Here is a 22990-nt window from a genome sequence, read left to right on the forward strand (position 1 = left end):
TTCACTGTCCCCTTGTCCTGCCGTCTCCAGAGGAGAGGGTGCATTCTTTCTACCCCTCTATTCTGTGCATACATTTTTTTCCTCTTGGTCACACGTACCATATGAATTATTCTACACCTTGCTTTTTAACTTGAACAAATGTCTTAGAATTATTTCCATGGCAGCAATCTAGAGCTCCACTCTTTTTAATTGAAGTATAGTTGATTTACAATGTTGTGTTAATTTCTGCTGTACAGCAAAGCGATTCAGTTATACATATATATTTACGTTCTTTTTCATAGTCTTTTCCATTGTGGTTTATTACAGAACATTGAATACAGTTCCCTGTGCTATACAGTAGGACCTTGTTTTTTTTTTAAATATTTATTTAATTAATTTATTTATTTTTGGCTTTGTCGGATCTTAGTTGTGGCACACGGGATCTTCACTGCGGTGCATGGGCTTCTCTCTCCAGTTGTGGCATGTGGGCTCCAGAGCACGTGGGTTCAGTAGTTGGGGCGTGCGCGGGCTTAGTTGTGGTGTGAGGGCTTAGTTGCCCCAAGGCGTGTGGGATCCTAGCTCCCTGACCAGCGATCAAACCCACGTCCTCTGCATTGGACGGCAGATTCTTAACCACTGGACCACTAGGGAAGTCCCCAAGACCTTGTTTTTTTTGTTGTTGTTGTTTCTGTTTGTTTGTTCGTTTGTTTTTTAAGGTTTTTTTTGGCTGCACTGTGTTGCATGTGGGATCTTAGTTCCCCAACCCAGGATCAAACCCTGCATTGGAAGCGCAGAGTCTTAACCACTGCACCGCCGGGGAAGTCCCAGGACCTTGTTGTTTATCCATTCTGTATATAATAGTTTGCATCTGCTAATCCCAGACTCTCAATTCATCCGTCCCCCACCCCTCCCCCCATAACCCATTCTTTTAGCAAACTAAAGGAGTAGTATTCCGTAATTTATTTAACCTCTACCCTATGGATTTGTTTTTTTTTTGGTTCCAATTTTTACTGTGAGCCTATATATGTCTTTATATTTAAAGTGTGCTTACATTTAAAGGGTGTCTCTTGCAGACAGCAAATAGTCTATATCCTTTTGATGACTGGAATGTCGAGACCAGTGCTGTCCAGTAAGAAAATCCTAGCCACTTATACGTTACTTAAAATTTTCTAGTAGCCACAGGAGAAAGAAATAGGGAAAATTAATGTGAATATATATATATATTTTTTTGTTTGTTTGTTTGTTTTGTTTTTTTTTTTGCGGTTCACGGGCCTCTCACTGCTGTGGCCTCTCCCGTTGCAGAGCACAGGCTCCGGACGTGCAGGCTCAGCAGCCATGGCAATGTGAATATATTTTATGCAACCTGTTATATACAGAATACTATTATTTCAACATGTAATCAGTCTAGAAGTCACTAATGAGACATTTTACAGTCTTTTTTATTGTGGTAAAATGCACGTGACATAAAATTTCCCATTTTCACCATTTTTAAGTGCACAATTCAGTGGCATTAAGTGTGTTTGCAATGTTGTGTAACCATCACCGCTATCCATTTCCAGAACTTGTTCATCCTTCCAAACAGAAACTCTGTGCCCCTTAAACAATAATTCCCCATCCCCCTCTCCCACCACCTACTGGTAACCTCCATTCTACTTTCTTTCTCTATGAATTTGACCACTTCTTCCTCATATAAGCGGAATCATACAGTATTTATCCTTCTGTGTCTGGCTTATTTCACTTACCATGATGTCTTCAAGGATAGTCATCACATTCGTAGCATCTATCAGAATTTCCTTCCTTTTTCAGGCCGAATACTATTCCATTGTCTGAATAGACCACGCTGTGTTTATCCATCCAATAATAGACAGACACTTGGGTTACTTCCACCTTTTGGATATTGCGAATAGCGCTGCTATAAACATTGGCATACAAGTATCTGAGTCTGCCTTCAATGCTTTTGGATATATACCTAGGAATGGAGTCGCTTGGTCATCTGGTAATTCTCTTTTTAACTTTTTGAGGAATCACTGTTGCCCACGGTGGCTGCACCATTTCACATTCCCGCCAGTAACGCACAACGGTTCCGATTTCTCCACATCCTCGCCAACACGTGTTGTACAGTGTTTCCCCCCTTCCGCCCCGCACTGAGTTTTTGAAATCCAGTGTGCATTTTCCACTCAGAACATCTTGTTGGACTAGCTCTGTTCCCAGGGCTGGGCAGTCACATGAGGCCTCTCTGAGTGGACAGTGCAGGGTTAGACCGTTCGTATTTGCCCTCATTACTGATGCGGCTGCGTTGAAATCTTCTATCTTACTATTCATTTTTGGTTTATCTCTGGTGTTCTTTGTTCCTTATTCTCTCGTTTCCTGCCTCCTTTAGATTAACTGAGTAACGTGGCCTTCCATCTTATCTCCATTAGGAGCTGATTCATGCTACCTCTTTATTACCTTAGAGTTTCCATTCTGCGTCTTTGACCAGGACCTGGGCTCTGATCCTGAGTGAGATGGGAGCCATGGCAGGCTTTTGAGCAGGGGAGTGACCCGACCTGACATTTTTGTATCCACACCTGCAGTTGCTTGTGCAAGAGCGTTTCTACTGGCCAGATTCCTGGAAGAGGACTTGCTAAGGCAAAGGGAAGCGTGTGCTGAGGTTTGAGGAGGCCCTGGCAAACGGCCTTCCAGAAAGGCCTCACTATTCTCATCCCTTGCAAACAGCAACCAGAATTTACTGAGTGACTGCTTCGTGCCAGGCCCTAGAGATGCTGGCGAGAATCGGCCCAAGTCCTGCTACTTAAATAACTCTTGGTCCTGGAAACGCTGGGCAGCCTCTGGAGCGGCCTCTGAGCTCAAAGGAAGGTGAAGCTTTCAGAGGAACCAAAAAAGGAGAGGCCAGAGGCTATTCTAGGTGCCAGAAGGAGGCCTGGCACAGCCCTGGTGTGAGCTCTGGCTGGACCAAGAAGTGGACTGTATTGGCCTGGAGACTGCATGTGTGGGCACTCCATGCATGTGGGACATATCGAGGTACAGCTAAGGAGTAAAGTAATAGTACCTACCTCCCCCTTGGGGCTTGTTTGGGAGGGTTCAGCAGGAAGCAGACAGCACACGGGTGGTTGTTTGGCTAACTTATCCCCACTGGGAGGGGATCAGCATCAGGGACGGGGCGGCCTGACCTAGGGACAGGTGTGATCCATGCTTTGGACATGCTTAGGCCCTGTGGCAGATAGACTTGGACTTGGAGCCCCAGCTGTCTCCTTCTTCAGGCCAGCTGTGCCAGGCCTCTGTTAAAAGAGGATAAATAACAGTAGAAGCTGCTTCTCAGAAGAGGGATGAGGGTCAGGCAATGAGACGGTGGCCACATGGAGCTCAGGGCCCTCCTGGACCAGAGTAGGGTTCCATAAAGGTCAGCCACTATTATTATTATTGCTGCTGCTGTTGTCATTGTTGTCGATTTAAGGCTTATGGGCAACAGCCAGATCCTTCCAGACCCGCCCCCCCAGGACGGAGACCCCTGGAGAAATGAGGTCGGTTGCTCAGGGTCAGGAAATTGCAGAGCAGGGATTTGAAGCCAGGTTTGTCTGACCTGAGCTCAGGGGCTCCCCGCTTCCAGGCCTTGGGAGAGCCTTGGGCTTAGCACAAAGACTCTTCCCTTCTTAGATCAACCAGCGAGCAAGGCGTGCTTTCACAGTAACACCACCTCCATCAGTAATGATAACGGCAGCTCGCCTGCAGTGACTCAACAGGCAGCAGGACCTGACCCAAAGCCAAGCTATTTGTGGTCTGTCTTTGCTCTCCATGTGAATATTCATACATTTGGCTGCAGAAATATTAGTGTTTGATTACTGGGTGGCATCTCAGAGCTGGTTGTGGGTGTTCCGTCATAGACAGGTGCGCATCCCAGCACCTGGCAAAGTCTGAGAAAGAATCTGCTTTTCGGAAAGCATCTCCCCTCAAAGGTTTTGAATAAAGGCTCTTGGACCTCTTAGAATATATATTCTGTCTCGCGCTTGCCCACCCCCCAGGGTGCACGTTGCCTGTACTGTTTGGCGATGTTGGATGGTGTTTACTATTCAGATTCCGCGCTCCTCGCTAGACGACGCAGAATGAGCAGCCACATCGAGCCTTGATGGGCTCCAAAGGCGAGGAAGCCGGGTGGGTGGTAGGAGTGGGCAGGGAGGCTTCTGGAAGCCTGTTCCCCGAAAGCTGGGAGCCTGGAGGCTGTGTTGGGCTGTGACTGGTGATGAGGGAGGAAGGGGGAACGTGATGATGGGCCAGACTGGGGCCTGCCCTGTGATAGGATGCTCCTTGCGCGGCTGGACATGGTGTCAAGGGAACCAAGACAGAAGCCAGGCCCTGGAAATGGGCAGGAGAGGAATTAAGGGCAGATTTTATTCACTTCTGTCTCCAGCCCGTCCCGCTCTGCCAAGCCCTCCACTGGGTTGTCTCAGAGGCACCTCAAACTTAACACGTCGGACCCCTCACCCCCACCCCCCAAGCAAATGAACAAAAGTAAAGTCTGCCCCCTCCAGTTCGTCACCATCTCGGTCCATCCTCCCAGTGGCCTGGGTCAGGTACTTTGGCACCATCCTTGACTCTTTTTTTTCTCTCTCTTTTTAAATTTTATTTATTTATTTATTTATTTATGGCTGCTGCTCGGCTTGCGGGCTCTTAGTTCCCCAACCTGGGATCAGACCCAGGCTGCAGCAGTGAAAACGCTGAGTCCTGACCACTGGACCGCCAGGGAACTCCCAAGTTTAATTTTTCTTATTGTGATAAACAACGCATGACATAAAACTTACCATCTTAAGCCCTTTTTAGACACACTGTTGTGTGGATGCCCCTTATCCTTCTGTCTTCTGCACCCCGTCAGCCCAGCAGTGTAGCCTGTGAGCTCTGCCTGTGGAAGATCTCCACGGTCTGGCCTGTCTCCCCACCCCCGCTGCGCCCACCCCGGTCTAGCCACCATCACCTCCCGCCTGGACCATCGCAGTCTCCTACTCCTGGGGCTCCCTCCATCCCCTGCCCCCCACCGGCTATTTCCCTCACTCAGCCAACCGGACCCCGTTGTAACCTGAGTCAGCTCACGGCCCTTCTCTGCCCAGAGCCCTCCCGAGCTCGCCCAAGAACTCTGCTCACCAATGCACTAACCACTGGGTGAGCTGTGAGTGTTAAAAATTTCAAAGACTTCGAAGGAAGGGAGAAAAAAGTCAGTTCCCCATTAATACTGTTTTTATATTGATGACACGTTGAAATGATCATGTTTGTATATATCATATTACATAAAATGTATTCTTGAAATTAACATACGTTAAATTCACCTCTTCTTTCCACTAGAAAATTTAGAATCACATATGTGGCCTGCATCGCCTTTCTGGGGGGCAGCGCTGCTTTAGAAGGCACCTCCCCTATTGGGTTGTCGGAGGGGTGAATGAATGAACATAGTAAAGCTTTGAGGGCAGTGCCTGATACATCTAATGCAGCATGTTAGCTGTTATTGCTTTTTAATTGTGGGAAAATGTGCATACCATAAAATTTACCATTTTCACCATTTTTAAGTGTCCAGTTCAGTGGCACTAAGTACATTTATGGTGTTATGCAACCATCACCTGTATCCATTTCCAGAACTTTTTCGTCATTCCAAACAGAAACTCAGTACCCATTAAACAATGACTCCCTGTTCTCCCCTCCCACCAGCCCCTCGTAACCTCTCATCTACTTTCTGTTTCCATGAATTTGCCTATTTTATGCATCTCATTTTAAAATTTATTTTATTTTTTTATCTTTTGGCTGCGCCCTGCGGCTTGTGGGATCTTAGCTCCCCGACCAGGGATGGAACCTGTGCCCCCTGCAGTGGAAGCGCAGAGTCTTATCCACTGGACCGCCAGGGAGGTCCCATATGGTCTCATTTAAATGGAATCATACCATATTTGTCCTTTTGAGTCTGAGTTATTTCACTTAGCATAATGTTGCCAAGGTTCATCGATAATGTAGCATGTATCAGAATTTCATTCCTTTCCAAGACTGAATAATATTCCAGTGTGTGGCTGTACCGCATTTTGTTTCTATCTACATCCCTCAGGTGATGGGCACGTGGGTTGTTTCTGCCTTTTAGCTGATATTATTTTTAGTTCATGATCTGACCCCTGGCTTTCTATCTATCTATCTAACCTCATCTCCCACTAACTACTCTCCCCCTTACTTACTCCACTTCAGCCTCACTAGCCTCCTTCCTTGACTCAGACACGCATCCACCTCAGGGCCTTTGCGCTTGCTATTCCTCTGCTCCATGATTCCCTCCCTCCCCTCCTCAATCAAGCCTGCCTTTATTACTCTAGTTACAATTACAAATACCTTGTCCTTCTTTTTCATTGCTTTTCCTCCACAGCACTTAGCAACTTCTGACATAATATTTATTTTACATTTATATTGATTTTACATGTCATAATCTTTTGTAACATTTGTATTTTAAATATTGATAAATAATTCTATACATGACATATATATTCTAATATCTATTAAATATTTATTCAATAAATAAAAGCTAAATACATGTAAATTAAATATTTGTAAATACTTAGTATAATCTGTTATATTGTTCTTTCTTTGTTTCCCTCCTTACCCTCCTCAAAAATGTAAGCTCCACGTGAACAGGGATCTTTGTTTTGTTCACAGCCGTCCCTCCAGCTTCTAGACAGAGCCTGGCACACAGCACATATCCCACGCCTTAATTGCTGAATGGATGAATATTTCGTGAATGAGGAACCTGGGAGGATGTGAATGAGCCAAAAGAAAGTGTGTTAATTGGGGAGAGGAGAGGAAGTTGGGAAGAGCAGAAAAAGGGCCCCGAGACTTAAAAGCTGGTGTGATCAGGCCCTGGGTGAGTGTGAGGGACACTAGGGAACAGGCTGGCAGAAGAGACACAGTGAGTGCTTTGCGGGGGTGGGGGTCTGAACTTTACCTGAAATGTGGTTCCGTCATTTGCTGGGTAACCTTGAGTCAGTGACTTGCCCTCTCTGGGCCTCATTGCTTCATCTGTAAAAAGTGAGAAGAGCAGCTGTTTGTTCGTGAATGCAACATGAACATACATATTTTCTGCATTTCTGCCATGTGCCGGGCACTGTGGTAGATGAGGCAGGCAGCGTCCTCACCCTCATTGATCTATTCCAGGCCCCCACCTCCAGGGTCATGTAGAATTAAGCACTGTGGTGGCCTGTGGTGAACCGCAGTTCCTGTCGTCAGGTTAGCTGTAGGCTTCAGCTTTCCTCATCGGTAAGGTAGGGATAGAGGTACCCACCGTGCATGGTTGTCATGGAAGCCCGGTACCCCGTTTATGGTAATGGCGATTTCTAAATGGGGGCTTTGTTATTGGTGTGGTCTTGGGCTCGAGATGCAACTTGGACCCTTCATCATTGAGCTTATGTTTCTTTTCTTTCTTTTTTTTTTTTTTTTTGACCACACCACGCAGCTTGCGGGATTTTAGTTCCCCGACCAGGGGTTGAACCTGGGCCCCCCAGGTAGTGAAAGCGCTGAGTCCTAACCACTGGACCGCCAGGGAATTCCCATGGAGCTTATGTTTCTTTTCAAAATATGAACTTGACGTGGCTTAGAACGCATTTTGTGGATGCTAAATCTCTGGCCTTGGATGTGGCCTTGATGCTTCACTAGGCTTTTCTGAGTTGGGCACACCTGTTGTACTGTGAGGCGTCCAGAGACTCAGTTTCCTCTCCTCTCCTTTCTGGAACTTCAGCAAAAGATTCTTCGTTCAGCAGGCTGCTGAGTTAACCAGACTTCATTTGGGGGGTGTGTAAGTTAGCACAGGTCATGCTAGCTGCTGTAACAAATAAGACCTTTATTCTCAGTGGCTTCAGTGTACTAAGTGGCTTCAAAGCATTCTTCTCACACATGTTACAGACCAGTGAGGGTGTTTCTGGTGGGGCAGCCTCATGTGAACTCATTGAGAGAACCAGACTCCTTCCCTAGAGTGGCTTTGCCCTCCCCTAAGCCTGTGGAGTCCACTGTAGATGAAGAAGTGTGGAGGGATGTCTTTTGTGGCAGGCCTGGAAAGTACGAATGTCACTTTCACTTATGTTCTGTAGGCCAGAATTCAGTCGTGTGACCACACCCAGCTACAAGGGATGCTGGGAAATGTAGTCCAGGGAAAGAAAATGGTTGGGGGAAACATACAGCAGTCTTCACCATAGTGGGTGTGTATTTGTAGATGCCTGGGTGGCCAGTGGAATGAGTGGGAAGGTCTCAGTCAATGGGAGGGGGCATCTGGATTAGCTGTTTTCCTGACCTTTGGACCTGCAGTCTCTGATAAGACATATATTTCACACCATGATCCAGGAGGGATACACACACACACACCTGAAACAAAGTTTTGTGGAACACTTAGCTGAACCACCTTTGAGTCATTCAATATGTTTTCTCAATTTTCCTTCATTTGTTTCAGTGATGGTTGAGACTCACTATACTGATTTCATCATTGCTCAAATTTTCCAACTCACAATTTGAAAAGCACTGAAAATGAAAGTAGAAATGTGAGGAACCGTATGGGCAACTTCTACACTCCTGAGAGAGTACCACCTCAATTCCCCATGTGTCCCAAGCCCAGTTCCAGAAGCGCGTTGGAGGCATTGGGGCAATTCTGGAAGGTTAGAACACTTAGAACAAAATCTACTCGCTTCCCATGCTTACTGCCCCCCCACCCCAGCTACTTCTCTGACATCCTTTCCAGTGCCCTCCACCCACCTCACAATGATCTAGTTGTTCTTGGTGCCTATCAGGCACATTCCTGCCTTAGGGCCTTTGCACTCACTGTTCCCTCAGCCTGGGATGCTTTGCCCCCATCTATTTGCATGGCTCCCTTCATTTCAGTCTCTGCTTCAGTGTCACATGTATTGACCACCCTGTTTTAAAACTAAAGCCTCCCCTTCCCCATCATTCCCTTATCCTGCCTTTTGAGCTCCTCCTGGCCACTTGCGACTAGCCAATATCACGTAGATGACTTTTTTTTTTTTTACCAATTTATGGTTTGCTTCTTCCAGGAGAATTTAGCTCTATGAGGGGTCTCCCAGGGCCTGGGGCATACTAGGTGTTCACTGAATATTTGTTGAGTGAATGAATGCAAATGTTTTGGTTTTGTGTTTTTTCTCCCTGCCCAGTGGGAAAGCAGCTTCCTCTCATCAGCATTTTGGGAAGGTGAATTGTCCACAGGGTGTTGTAAGAGAGGGTCTGGGTGGGGGTCGGGTGAGAGGGAGAGAACCAAGCTGGGAAAGCTGTTCCCAGGAATTCTGTGGAACCAATAGCTTGGTTGCTTGACGTGAGAACATATGTCTATAGATTATTATTTCATAAAAGAATCGCTTAGGAACTGTGTGTGTTTTTCTGTCCCCCCTGCTGAAATAACAGTCCTAAATCTCACCTCCTAACCAGCTTAACCTCCCAAGGCACTGCAGAGCGTGGCGGGGCAGAGGGGGGTTCCCTTAGGTCCCTCTGGCCTGATTTGCTCTGTGTGTGTGTGTTTTCACTTTTTGTTGAAGTCTAAAGGTTTGCTTGGTTTTGTGTTTTGAAGTATAAAGGTATTTCTGCCTCTGAAATCAGCACTTTACACACTTAGAAAATTCTACAAACCCAGCACATTTCACATGCCTTTGTGGTTTCTGTGTTTTCTTGCCCATTTTTGGCTTTGGTGGGGTTGGGGGGTGGGGTGTGGTGGATGGAATGAGAGGCTAAAGCTTCATACTCACCTCTCACACGTGGTGCCCCCATCCCAGGGCCAGTAGTGGGTACAGAGGGAAGTGACCCAGGGACGTGCTGGGGGTGTCCCACCTGGGTCATGGAGGGCACCCAGGAAATTCAGCTAGGGCTGGAGGCGGGGGTCCGGGCGCTGCCACGTGCGTTTGGGGGGCGGGGGCCGTGCTGAGGGAACAGGTTCTGGGAGGATGTGCAGCCTGGTAAGTGCAGGTTGGGAGTCATGGTCCGGGTGGGGGTGGGGGTGGGGATGGGCCATGTGACCGGTTCCTTCCTCCCTCTCTCCCTCTCTCCCTCCCTCCCTCCCTCTCTCCCTCTCTCCCTCCCTCCCTTCCTCCCTTCCTTCTGGTTTTTCCTTGCTTAAAATTTTGAGCAGCTTTATTGAGATATAATTCACATAACCATAATTCCCCCATTTAAAGCATACAGTTCAGTGGTTTTCTGGTACATTCCCAGAGTTGTGCAGCCATCCCCACAACCTAGTTCCAGAACATTTTCATCCCCCCAAACGGAAACCCCGTATCCTTAACAATTGCTCCCCATTCCCCCTTCCATCCAGCCCCTGGCAAGCCCTAACCTGCTTTCTGTCTCATGAATTTGCCTGTTCTGGACATTTTCTATAAATAGAACCCTACACTATGCGACCTTTTGGGTCTGGCTTTCATGCAGTGTGTTTTCAAGGTTCATCCACGTTGTAGCATGGATCAGTGCTTCATTCCTTTTGTTTTTTTTCTTTTTAAACATTGAGATATTTGCATACCATGAATTTCTCCCCTTTAAGTGTACAATTCAGTGGGTTTTAGTACATTTACAGAGTTGCAACCATGCTCACAATCTAGTTCTAGAACAATTTCATCACCCAAAAGGAAACCCTGTATATTTTCCCCTAATCCCTGGCAACCATTCATTTACTTTATCTTTGGGGATTTACCTTTTCTGAACATTCGTACAAATGGAATCGTGCAAGATGTGGTCTTTTCTGTCTGGCTGCTTTCATTTCACATATTGTTTCCAAGGTTCATCCACGTTGTAGCATGGATCAGTGCTTCATTCCTTTTTATGGCTGAATAATATTCTGTTGTACAAATGTACCACATCTGGTTTATCCACTTGTCAATTGGTGGACATTTGGGTTGTTTCCACTTTTTGTCAACTGTGAATAAAGCTACTTGGTGGCTATTTCTTCAGCTGAGGTGGAAGATGGCATTTCCAGCCACCCCCTGCCCAGGCCTGTGCTTCCTTTGCGTGCTGACAGGTACACAGGCTTCCCCTTCCCTCTCTCCCTCCCCGCCCTTCCTCTTTTCTTTTCTCTTCCTCGTCTTCCTGTTCTTCCTGTGTTGTATCTCCCCCTCCCCCAGCCTCAGCCGAGGGCTTAGGAGTCTGGAAATCATTTCCAGGGAGCCCTGGGCAGTCCCACAGGGCGGTTCTGCTCTCCCAGCAGGGAAGCCTCAGCCCTGCCTGGCCTCCCACCCCTGGGAGGGAACAGAGGGGACAACCAGATCCTTCTAATCCAGCCCCAGGGGAGATGTGTGGGGACGGGGCCACATGTAGGAAACAGCTCTTCTTTGGGGCTTAAAAAAATTTTTTTTTCTTTTTTTTAAATAGGAACAACGCACCCAAGTAGAAAACTCGAATAATATCAGAGATTTCTAGTGAAAAGTCTCCCTCTCCCAGCTCCCAGCTATCGGTACCCACATCCTCTTCCCAGAGGTAAATGGTTATAGTTTGGGGCCCTCTTTTCAAACAGACATTTTGTGCATGTGTAAGCATCTCTCCCTCTCTCTCTCTCTCTTCTCCTTCTCCCTCCTTCCTTCCCTCCCTCTCTCTTCATGCCCCACCCCCCCATTTTTTAAGGCACTAATGACAAGTTATTCTAACACTGTTCTACCCTTTGCCTTTAGCTTTTAATGATATATCCTGGGGGTTCTAACTTGTCAAGTTCTGTGCCTTTCTCAGCTGCACGGTATTTATTCCATTGGAGGGCCCTAACTTGCTGAACCAGCCCCCATCTGCTGGAAACTTAGGTTAGTTCTAGGCTATCACAAACAAGACCACAGTGAGGTACCGTGTGTACACCTGTTGATTTGCATGAATGTGAGTAATGTGAGTACCGTGTAAGTTAAAAAGCCCAGAGGTGGAATTGCTGGGACAAAGGGTGTGCAGAAGAAAAAAAAATTTTATTAATGAAAATTTCCAACTGTATACAAAATTAGAGAGAACTGCATAATGAACCCTCCTTACTTATCCCCAGGTTCCATAGATCGAGATCTGGCCACACTTGCTTGTATCGATATCTTTTTTGTTGCTGTTGAAGTATCAATATTTTAAAGCAAATCCCAGATCTCCTGTCATTTTAATTCTACAAACTCAAGTGTGTATTTAAAAAGCAAAACTAGGCATTTTCTTACATAGCCACAATGACATTGTCAAACCTAGTAAAAATTATGGTCACTTGGTATCATCAAGGGATGTGCTTTTTTTTTTTTGGCGGTACGCGGGCCTCTCACTGTTGTGGCCTCTCCCGTTGCGGAGCACAGGCTCCGGATGCACAGGCCCAGCGGCCATGGCTCACGGGCCCAGCCGCTCCACGGCATGTGGGATCTTCCCAGACCGGGGAATGAACCCGCGTCCCCTGCATCGGCAGGCGGACTCTCAACCACTGCGCCACCAGGGAAGCCCCGGGATGTGCTTTTTTTAATTACTTTTTTTTATGGAGATGTGATTCACATACCATAAAATTTACTGTTTGAAAGTACACAGTTCAGTGGGTTTTAGTATATTTACAAGGTTGTACAACCATCACCGTTTTCTGATTCTGGAATATTTTCATCACCCTCAAAAGAAATCCCATTTCCATGAGAAGTCTCCTCATTTCCCCCAGCCCTCCTTCCCCATTACAAGCCCGTGATCACCATTAATCTACTTTCTGTTTCTATAGATTTGCCTGTTTGGACATTTCACATGAATGGAATCATACAGTATGTGTGTGGTCTTTTGTACTTGGCATCTTTCACTGAGTATAATGTTTTCAAGGTTCGTCCATGTCGTAGCATGGATCAGTGCTTCATTCTTTTTTCTGGCTGATTAATGTTCTATTATATGAATATATCAGGTTTTATTTATCCACTGATAGACATTTGGGTTGTTGCCACTTTTTTGTCTCTTGTGAATATGCTGGTATGGGCGTTTGTGCACAAGTCTTTGTGTGGTTGTATGTTAATTCTCTTGGGTCTATACCTAGGAGTGGAATTCCTGGGTTAAATGATAACTCCGTGTTCAGTTATCGAGGTACTGCCAGACCTTTTCCCCCAGCGGCTGCACCAGTTTACTTTCCCACCAGTAATGCATGAGGATTTCAATTTCTCTCTTCTAACATAACTATCCTACTGGGTGTGAGGCGGTATCCCATTATGTTTTGTTTTTTTAAAAATTTTTTATTTATTTTTGGCTGCATTGGGTCTTTGTCGCTGCACGTGGGCTTTCTCTAGTTGCAGCGAGCGGGGGCTACTCTTCGTCGCGGTGCACAGGCTTCTCATTGCCGTGGCTTCTATTGTTGCAGAGCACGGGCTCTAGGCGCGTGGGCTTCAGTAGTTGTGGCACGTGGGCTCTAGAGCGCAAACTCAGTAGTTGTGGCGCACAGGCTCAGTAGCTCCGTGGCATGTGAGATCTTCCCGGACCAGGGCTCGAACCCATGTCCCCTGCATTGGCAGGCAGATTCTTAACCACCGCGCCACCAGGGAAGCCCCCCATTATGGTTTTGACTTGCATTTTTCTAATGGCTAATGATGTTGAACATCTTTAAATGGGGTGGGGGTGTGCATCTAAATTCTCATCTCTGTTTCCAGTTGGCGGATGGGACCACTGTTTTTCACTGCCTTGTCTTTCATTTTCCCCCAAACACTCTCCTTCCCTCTTCCCTGCCTGTTTTCTCTGCCCCTGCTTTCTGTGTCTTGACTGAGTAGTCTTTGTGTACAGAGACCTCCAATCCTTCTTGCTGCCTGTCATTCAGGGGATGAAATCTGGGCTTCATGGTGGCCTGGGCTCATGCCCTTCTCTGGGGCAGCATGCAGTGTGCAGTGTAGGTGGTTGGTGGTGTCAGCCTGCCCAGTGGGGACCCAAGCTCCACCCCTTACTTGCTGTGTGACTTGGGGCCAGTGCCTTTGCCTCTCTGAGCTTCAGATCCTTGAGGTTAGTGGTGAAGCCCATTTCTTTCCATCTTCCCTTGTGCTTTCTCCTTCTTTTCTTTACTAGATACTTATTGAGCATTTTGCAATTCACATCCCCAAATGGGAGTAACATGTATCCCTTAGCTCACTTATTCAGCAGTTATTTACTAAGTGCCTATTGTGTGCCAGGCACTATTCTAGGAGGGGGGATATAGCATGAACAAGACAAAAATCCCCGCTGTCTGGGGACTGACTGGCTGGTGGGGGAGACCCATGATAGGACTCATCAGAAGGTACTGAATGCAGTGGAGAAAAAGGGAAAGTGGGTGGAGAGGGCTGGTGGTGCGAGTGGTCGTTTTAACCTGCCCTCACTGAAAATGTAACATTTGAGCAAAGACCTGAAGAAGGTGAGGTGGAAGCCCTGTAGCTATCTGCAGGAAGGGTGTTCCTAACAGAGAACAGCAAGTGCAAAGGTCCTGAGGCAGGGAAGTGAAGATACTTGCCCCAATTCACAGCTGGTAACTTGTGGAGTCACAGTTTGAACCAGGCAGTCTGGAGTTAGAGTTTGTTTTTGTTTTGTAATGAACTTCATTAAGGTATAATTTATATTTAATGTAATACATCCGTTTAAAAATGTTTTTAATTTAATTTTTTTAATTGAAGTGTAGTTGATTTACCATGTTTCAGGTGTACAGCAAAGTGATTCAATTATACATATATATATTCTTTTATTTATTTATTTTTGGCTGCATTAGGTCTTCGTTGCTGCGTGCGGGCTTCTCATTGTGGTGACTTCTCTTGTTGCGGAGCACAGGCTCTAGGTGCATGGGCTTCAGTAGTTGTGGCTCACTGGCTTCAGTAGTTGTGCCTTGCAGGCTCTAGACCACAGGCTCAGAAGTTGTGCCACACAGGCTTAGTTGCTTCGTGGCATGTGGGATCTTCCCAGACCAGGGCTCGACCTGTGTCCCCTGCATTGGCAGGCGGATTCTTAACCACTGCGCCACCAGGGAAGCCCCATATATATATTCTTTTTCAGATTCTTTTCCATTATAGATTATTACAAGATATTGAGTGTAGTTCCCTGTGCTATACGGTAGGTCCTTCTTGTGTATCTATTTTATATATAGTAGTGTGTATCTGTTAATCCCAAATTTCTAATTTATCCCTCCCTCCAAGTGATACATCCATTTTAAGGGTACTTATTGGATGCATTTTGACAAATCAGTACTATTGTGTAACCGCCTTCCCAGTCAAGGCACAGAACATTTGCTAGCATTTGATGTAAGTAGAATCACACAGCCTGTATTCTTTGGTGTCTGGCTCCTGCCACCCAGCACAGTGATTTTGAGGTTCATCTATGTTGCGCATCTTAGTGGTTCGTTTCCTTTTGTTGCTGTGCAGTAATTCCATTGTGCAGATATAATACATTGCGATCTGTTTATCCCTTCGGCTGTGGGTGCACCTTTGGGCTGTTGCCAGTGTTTGGCCATTACACACGAAGCTGCTGTGAACATTTGGGTACTAATCATTGTGTGACATATGCCATCCTTTCTCTTGGGTAAATACCTAGGCATGGAATGGCTGGGTTGGATGAGGATATGTTTAACTTTATTAGAAACTGTCAAGCCATTTTACAAAGTGGCCGGAACATTTAACATTACCCCATCCGTGCATAAGAGTTCCAGTTGCTCCACATCCTCACCACCACTTGCTGTTATCAGTCTTATAAATTTTCAAATGGGTATGTAGTGGTGTCTCATTATGGTCTTAATTGAAATTTCCCTCATGACTAAAGATGTCGAATATCTCATTGGCTTATGCGCCATTTGTAGGTCTCCTTTCGCTCGTTTTAAAATTGGGTTGTTGGTCTTCTTATTGTGTTGTAGTATTTCTTTATATATTCTGAATATATGTCCTGGTCTGATATATGTGTTGTGAACATTTTCTCACAACATGTGAGTCCATTCTTGTTATTTGCAGTAGGTGTGTTCTGTAAAGTTGACAAAGTCACCACATTGGGGTCTTGTCAGAGATCCTGCTGGCTTTCCAAGTGGCAGGTAGCTAACTGAGGCCCCAGCTGATGTGCCGCTGTGGTGATTCCCCCCACCAGCTTACATCCCAATCCAGATACCTCTCAAGACCACCCTGTCTCTTCTGCAAGCGCCCTGGCATCCCTGTTCCCACCTGATGCCTCCTCTGGTGCTTCTCTTTAAATGGCTTTATGGGATGTAATTCGCATACCCTCCAATTCACCAGTGGCTCTTCGTATATTCACAGAGTTGTACAACCATCACCACAATCAATTTTTGAACATTTTCATTCCCCCCTAAAAGAAACTGGGAACAGTCCCCTGCCAGGTGGCCCTGGACAGACAGGCAAGGGAGAAGAAGGTTGAGGAGGCCCATGTCACTGGAGCTGAGTGGAAAAAGGAGGGAGGGAGGAGGGCAGGGAATGAGGGCAGTGGGAACAGGGCCAGTTCCTATGTGGCCTGGTGGGCCTCAGTGAGGACTTTGCTTTGACTCCGAGTGAGACAAGAACTCTGCTCAGATTCGGGGCAAAGGAGGGACAGGAGGTGACTCAGGGTCAAACCAGATCCCTAGACTGGGAGTGGGGGTGGGGAGATCCCTAAACTGGGAGTGGGGGTGGGGAGACTGTTGAGGCTGCTGAAGAAATTCAGGCATAATGTGGGTTCGGGAAATATTTATTGATTTTTGAATTGAATGAAGGAATGATTTCAGCAAAGCAGTAGGAGGCATTTGCTGAAGCAAATGTGCAGGGAAGAGGGCTAGAAGGTCAGTCCCAGCCACACTCCAAAACCAGCCTCTCATGCTTCTGCCCCCTAGAACAAGCAGGGTATCGGGAGGACCCAGCCACTTAACAACCAAAAGCCCGGCTTCCAGGCAGACCTACTTTGTGACCTGGGGCACGCTCAGGGGGGTGTTGCCTCAATTTTCATTCTGTAAAATGGGAATAATCAAGTGCCTGGGTGTGGTTAGTACATGTTTGGTAGTTTTCTTTTCTTTTTAATTTTGAAATAGAGTGTTCGTACAGAAGAGTAGAAAACGTGTCTTCCACCTAGCAATGATCAACTAACACTCTCACAGTTACTTTTTTTTAAAAACAGCTTTATTGAGCTTCAATTCACATATCATACACATTCAATTCACATATCATACCCATTCGCAGAGATGTGTAACCATCACCATTCCAATTTAAAACATTTTCATCACCCCCAAAATAAACACTGTGCCCCTGAGCCATCACCCTCCCCCGCCACTCCCATCCATCCCAGGCCTGGCAGCCACTGATCTACTTTCTGTCTCTATGGATTTGTCTATTCTGGACATTTCATATAAACAGAATCATATAATATGTGGTCTTTTGTGCCTGGCTTCTTTCACTTGGCATGATGGGTTTCTCTGTTCATCCATGCTGTAGCATGTGTCAGTGCTTCATTCCTTTTCATGACTGAGTAATATTCCATTGTATGGATGGACCACATTTTGTTTCTCCATCCATCAGTTAATGGGCATTTGGATTGCTTTTACATTTTGGCCATTATGAATAATGCTGCTAGTGAACATTTGTGTACATGTTTTTCAGTGCATACATATTTTCATGTTTCCTGGGTAATGTAGCCAGGAGTGGAATTGTTGGGTCATAGGGTAACTCTGTTTAATCCTTCGAGGAGCTGCCAGACTGTTTCCCACGTGATCACACCATGTTACATTCTACCAGTAGTAGATGAGGGAGACAGTTATTCTTTTGTATTCTTCTGTCTTCTCCCCCTTTGGGGGAACTTTCTGTTGAATTACAACATGGAGAAAAGAGCACACATCATAAATGTCCAGTTGGATGAATTTTTTGCACATTGGACACACCCATGTAACTGGCTCCCAGATTTAAAAACAAAACACACAAAAAGCCCCCAGAACATGACCCCCTCCCAAAAGATGCCCCAACCCTTTCTGGCCCCTCCATATGCCCCCCACCCCTCCAACCCCCAGGGAACCACCATCCTGATTCTAACTCCATAGTTAAAAGTGGGTGTGTACTTTACACAGGAAACCATACAGTGGTGTTTTCTTTCACTCAACATGATGTTTGTGAGATGATTCCATGTTGTATATACCAGTAGGTTTTTCCTTTTTCATTGCTGTGTAGTATTCCATTATGTGATGGACCGCAGCGTATTCATGCATTCTTCCGTTGATGGGCATCTGGGTTGTTTCCAGTTCAAGGGTGCTGTGAACATTCTAGAAGGTTCTACATCTGCCCCATTATTCATAAGGGTGGAATTAGAGTAGGCCCAGGCTCTGTGTGATGCCAGGTAGAAATTATCTGTAGGCTCCCCTCCCTTCTTGACGGAGGTGTGCCCCCAATCGCATGTTCTAGAACCCTCCTTTCTGAGTGAGGGATGAAAGCCATCATGGCAGTCCCTGCTGCTGGTGTTGGTTATTTAACTCTTGCTCTGTGGACTTCAGAGATGTCGTCTTCCACAGCGCCTGTGAACAAGCCGTCCACAATGTCAGTGGGGATGCGGGCGTTGTCTGGGGGTCCTGCCCCTGTGGAGGGTTCCTAATCAGCTTGACAGGGTTCATCGGGGTGGTGTCTGTACACATTCTGCACACTTGCTTGGAGTTTTTATTGTCTTCTATATTGGGGTGGCTCCTGGCATTTGGGGCAGGAGCCACTGGTGTAGACTGATTGGATTAATTTGCCTCCTGGGTTGGTGTGCAGGGTGGGGCGGGTGGTAAGTCCTGTGGAGCATCCCCCCACTGTCCTGGGAAGATGCGCCCACCTCCTCTCTCTCTCCGTGTCTGTCTCTGAGACGTTCTCTATGGCATCGGCCCCATCAGCACCTCTGCTCAGTTCTCCCTTCTCTGAGCAGCTTTCTGTGGTGAGGCCCAATTTCACCCCTCCCCCACCTGTGACCTTTCACCTCCTCTCCCATCTGCCCCTGACAGGTTCCCTCTGGGCCCCTGGGCCTTGCTCTCATCCCAGTGGCCGGTCCCCCGTTGTGAGCCCTGCCCTGTGGGTCCCTGGTCAGCCTGTGATGTGTCCGCCCTGCCCACCATGCCCTCCCCCAAACCTGGTCACACACCTACTCTGTTCGGAATCAGCTGTGACCACTGAGAATGGTGCCCTTCTGTCATTCAGTCCATGTTTACACAGAGGGAACACAACAGACCAAAACCTGGGCTCACCCGCTCCTCCTTGCAGAGTCAGGCAATAGATAAGATAAATCAGAGTCACGCGTGAGATAGTAATCAGACCTTTGAAGTAAAGCAAAGCAGGAGAGGGAGGAGGAAGTGCTGGGTGAGGGGGTGGGGATCGTGACTGCCAGCAGAATCAGGTTGAGCCTCACCGATCTGGTGCAAAGGTCCTGAGGCAGGTGTGTGCCTGGGGCATTGGAGGAATATGGAGCAGGCTGGTGTGGGTGGAGGGGAGTGAAGGAGGGAGAGAGGGTGAGAGGTGAGGACAGAGGTGGGATGGGGGCAGATGGTCACAGTAAGAACTTGGACTTTGATTCTGAGTGAGGCAGGAGCCATGGGAGAGCTCCGAGCAGAGGAGGGACGTGAGCGGACTTGCATTCTAACATGATCCCTTTGGTCACCATGTGGGGATGAGATTGTAGGAGAACCAGGGCAGAATCAGGGGGACAGAGGGGACAGAACCTGGTTGATGTTTGTCACAGCCAAAAACCAACATCACTATGAACCCAACTCCAGAATTGATTCAGATTTCCTTAGTTTCCCTCTAATGTCCTTTTTCTGTTCCAGGACTCCACCTAGCACACCACCTTATACGTTGCATCGTCATGTCTCCTTAGACCTCTCTTGGCTGTGACAGTTTCTCAGACTTTCCTTACTTTTGATGACCTCGACATTTTGAGGGACTACTGGCCAGGGAATTTGGAGAATGTGCCTCTCTCGGGATTTGTCTGATGTCTTTCTCGTGATTAGACAAGGGGTTAGGGGTTTGGGAGGAAGACCACAGAGATAAAGTGCCCTTCCCATCTTATCACATCAAAGGTACATACTATCCACTTGACTTATGATGGCTGACGCTGACCTTGATCGCCTGGCGGAGGCCACAATACTTTTGATTCTACACTCCTGGCAGTAAAAATGGTAAGCGTGTGCCTAATGCATATCTATTTACATGCATCCATTCATTTTAATCCTCACTACCCTCTGAGGTGGGCGCTACTTTTAATCCCATTTTATAAAGAAACTGTAGGAAAAGGGAGGCTGAAGTGACTCGCCTGAGGTCACACATCAGTTAAGTGGCATTTGAGCCCAGAGGTCTGGTTCCAAAGTCCAGGCCTTAACCGTCACCTGTTTTTTATAAACTGTATACGTACATGACTCCACTTTGGTACATTATTAAAAAAATACATAAAAATGTACATTAAAAACAGGTGAGGAAGATTTTAAAAATCAAACATTTTAAATAGCATTATATTTATCAATAGTCATTACTAATGATAAAACCTAAAGTCTCTATTTTGAATGATGTTCTTGATAATTAAAGTTTCAGTCAACTTTTTGCCAGTTCTGCTGAAAACATCACTGATTTTACTTTTTTTTTTTTTTGGCTGCGTTGGGTCTTTGTTGCTGCGCGGGCTTTCTCTAGTTGTGGCGAGCGGGGGCTACTCTTCCTTGCGGTGCGCGGGCTTCTCATTGCAGTGGCTTATCTTGCTCTGGAGCACGGGCTCTAGGCACCCGGGCTTCAGTAGTTGTGGCACATGGGCTCAGTAGTTGCGGCTCGCAGGCTCTAGATCGCAGGCTCAGTAGTTGTGGCACACAGGCTTAGTTGCTCCATGGCACGTGGGATCTTCCCAGACCAGGGCTCAAACCCGAGTCCCCTACATTGGCAGGCAGATTCTTAACCACTGCGCCACCAGGGAAGTCCCTGATTTTACTTTTTAATGTGGCTTAAAAAGAGCTTACAATAGGAACAGCTTACAATAGGAATGGGACCATCGTCTTTATTTTCTGCTTACATTAACTGTGTTTTCTTTTCTTTTTTTTTTTTTTTTTGCGGTACACGGGCCTCTCACTGTTGTGGCCTCTCCCGGAGAACAGGCTCTGGACGCGCAGGCTCAGCGGCCGTGGCTCACGGGCCTAGCTGCTCTGTGGCATGTGGGATCCTCCCGAACCGGGGCACGAACCCGTGTCCCCTGCATCGGCAGGTGGACTGTCAACCACTGTGCCACCAGGGAAGCCCTGTGTTTTCTTTTTTTGAGATAACATTCACATAGCATAAAAATTAACCATTTTGAGGGGGAAGGGATAAATTAGGAGTTTGGGATTAACAGATACACACTGCTATACATAAAAGAGATAAACAACAAGGACCTGCTGTGTAGCATAGGGAACTCTACTCAATATTTTGTAATAACCTATAAGGGAAAGAGCAACTGAAAATTTATATATATATATCTGAATCACTTTGCTGTACACCTGAAACTAACACAACATTGTAAATCAACTCTACTTCAATTTTAAAAAGTTAACCATTTTAAAGTGCACAGTTCAGTGGCTTTTAGTACGCTAATAACGGTATGCAACCATCACCTCTGTCTAGTTTCCTGCCAACCCACCTATCTAGGATAATTTCGTTTGCCCAAAAGGAAACCCTGTACCCATTAAGCAGTTTCTCTTCGTTTCCCCTCCCCCAGCCCCTGGCAACCCCTAATTTGCTTTCTGTCTCTATGGATTTACCTTTTCTGGACATTTCTTAGAAATGGAATCATACGATAGGTGACCTTTTGTGTCTGTAGCTTATGGTTTTTAATCTTTTGGTTTCTTTGTGAGTCCTTTCTTATGCCCTCTGTCTCTTTTTGTGAGGATGGTTTCATTAAAAGTTGATAACGTGATCTATAAGTCAAGTTATTTGAGAATGTATTGTCAAGCAAAGGGACATCACGGTCTCTGCTTTGGGGACCTTGTACCCTTCTGAGGCACCTTGCTGCCTGGACTGTCCATCACCTTCTGCCCAGCATCAATCCATCTATTGATTACCTGTCCAGCTGAATATGTTTTATCTCGGAGATTAGGGAATTAATAGAAATTGACATTTTACCAATGGAAACTAACAGAGAGCCCAGGATGAGTATGGACATCTGGTCTGAGGCCAGAGTGGCCAGTGGTCACCTTGATGGGGAAGGGAGAGACTTAATAAACCAAGCTGGGGACCAAAAACTAGTCATTCATTTGGAAAGAGATGAAATGGGATCCCTACCTTACACCATATACCCCCAGATGGTTTAAGGATTCAAAGTCAGATGTAAACCGCCAATCTCAGTTTAGACTTCGGGGAAAGGCCAGGTTCTGAAACAAGACACACAAAGAGCTGCTGGGTGAGGAAGATTTGAAGGCCTTGCATATCTCAGCTATTTTTCTCTGTCTCTGAGCAGCAGCCCTCCTGGCATGGTCCTGGGCGGGAGGCCAACCCCTCTCCTAATAAGATAATTAGTAGCTTTGGGACCGTCGGAATACCTTAGCGAGGAATGGCCTTAGCTGGAGCAGCTGCTTGATCAACCAGGAGAGCTGGTGTAAGGGTGCGTGTGCACTTCACATCCTGCCTGGCCACCCACTTTTAGCTGCTCTGCCCTGCTGTCCGGCTCAGATTCCAGCGGGCCCTTGACTCTGCTCTTTCCCCTACACCTCCTGGTCAGTCCGTCTGCAGACCCTGTTGCTTTGCCATCAAATCCAGACTCCAACCACTTTTCGCCTCTTCCTCTGCCACCATTGCCTCCTCTCTGGGCTCCCTGCTCCCATCCTCGCCTCCTGCAATTCGTTCTCCACTCAGCAGCCGGAGGGATCCTGTGAAAACCCAAGTCAGGTCACGTCCCTGGACTCACCCAGAATAAAAGCCCGAGTCCTCACCACGGCCCACCAGGCCCTCTGTGGCTGACCCTCATCGTCTCCTCAACCCCGCTTCACCTCCTTGCTGTTGCTCAAGCATCCCCAGCATGTTTCTGCCACAGGACCTTTGCATCTGCTGTTCCTTCTTCCTGGACCACCCTTCCCTGGGTGTCTGAATCGCTCCTTCCCTTCCCTCCTGCACATCAGCTCAGACTCCCC

At 46.8% G+C, this 22990-nt stretch overlaps 1 protein-coding gene across 1 annotated transcript in view; it reads left to right on the forward strand.

Annotated features, from left to right (window-relative positions):
• The window catches only part of BICRA (BRD4 interacting chromatin remodeling complex associated protein), a 75153-nt gene that overhangs the window by 13452 nt on the left and 38711 nt on the right, over window positions 1–22990 (forward strand). Inside the window, 1 exon segment of the mRNA XM_029242040.1 lies at window positions 11335–11439. The gene's annotated coding sequence lies outside the window, so the exon portion shown is untranslated.

This window comes from Monodon monoceros, unplaced genomic scaffold (genome assembly GCF_005190385.1).
Source record: "Monodon monoceros isolate NGI ecotype Baffin Bay Population unplaced genomic scaffold, NGI_Narwhal_1 Super_Scaffold_10, whole genome shotgun sequence".
Taxonomy (NCBI): Eukaryota; Metazoa; Chordata; class Mammalia; order Artiodactyla; family Monodontidae; genus Monodon; species Monodon monoceros.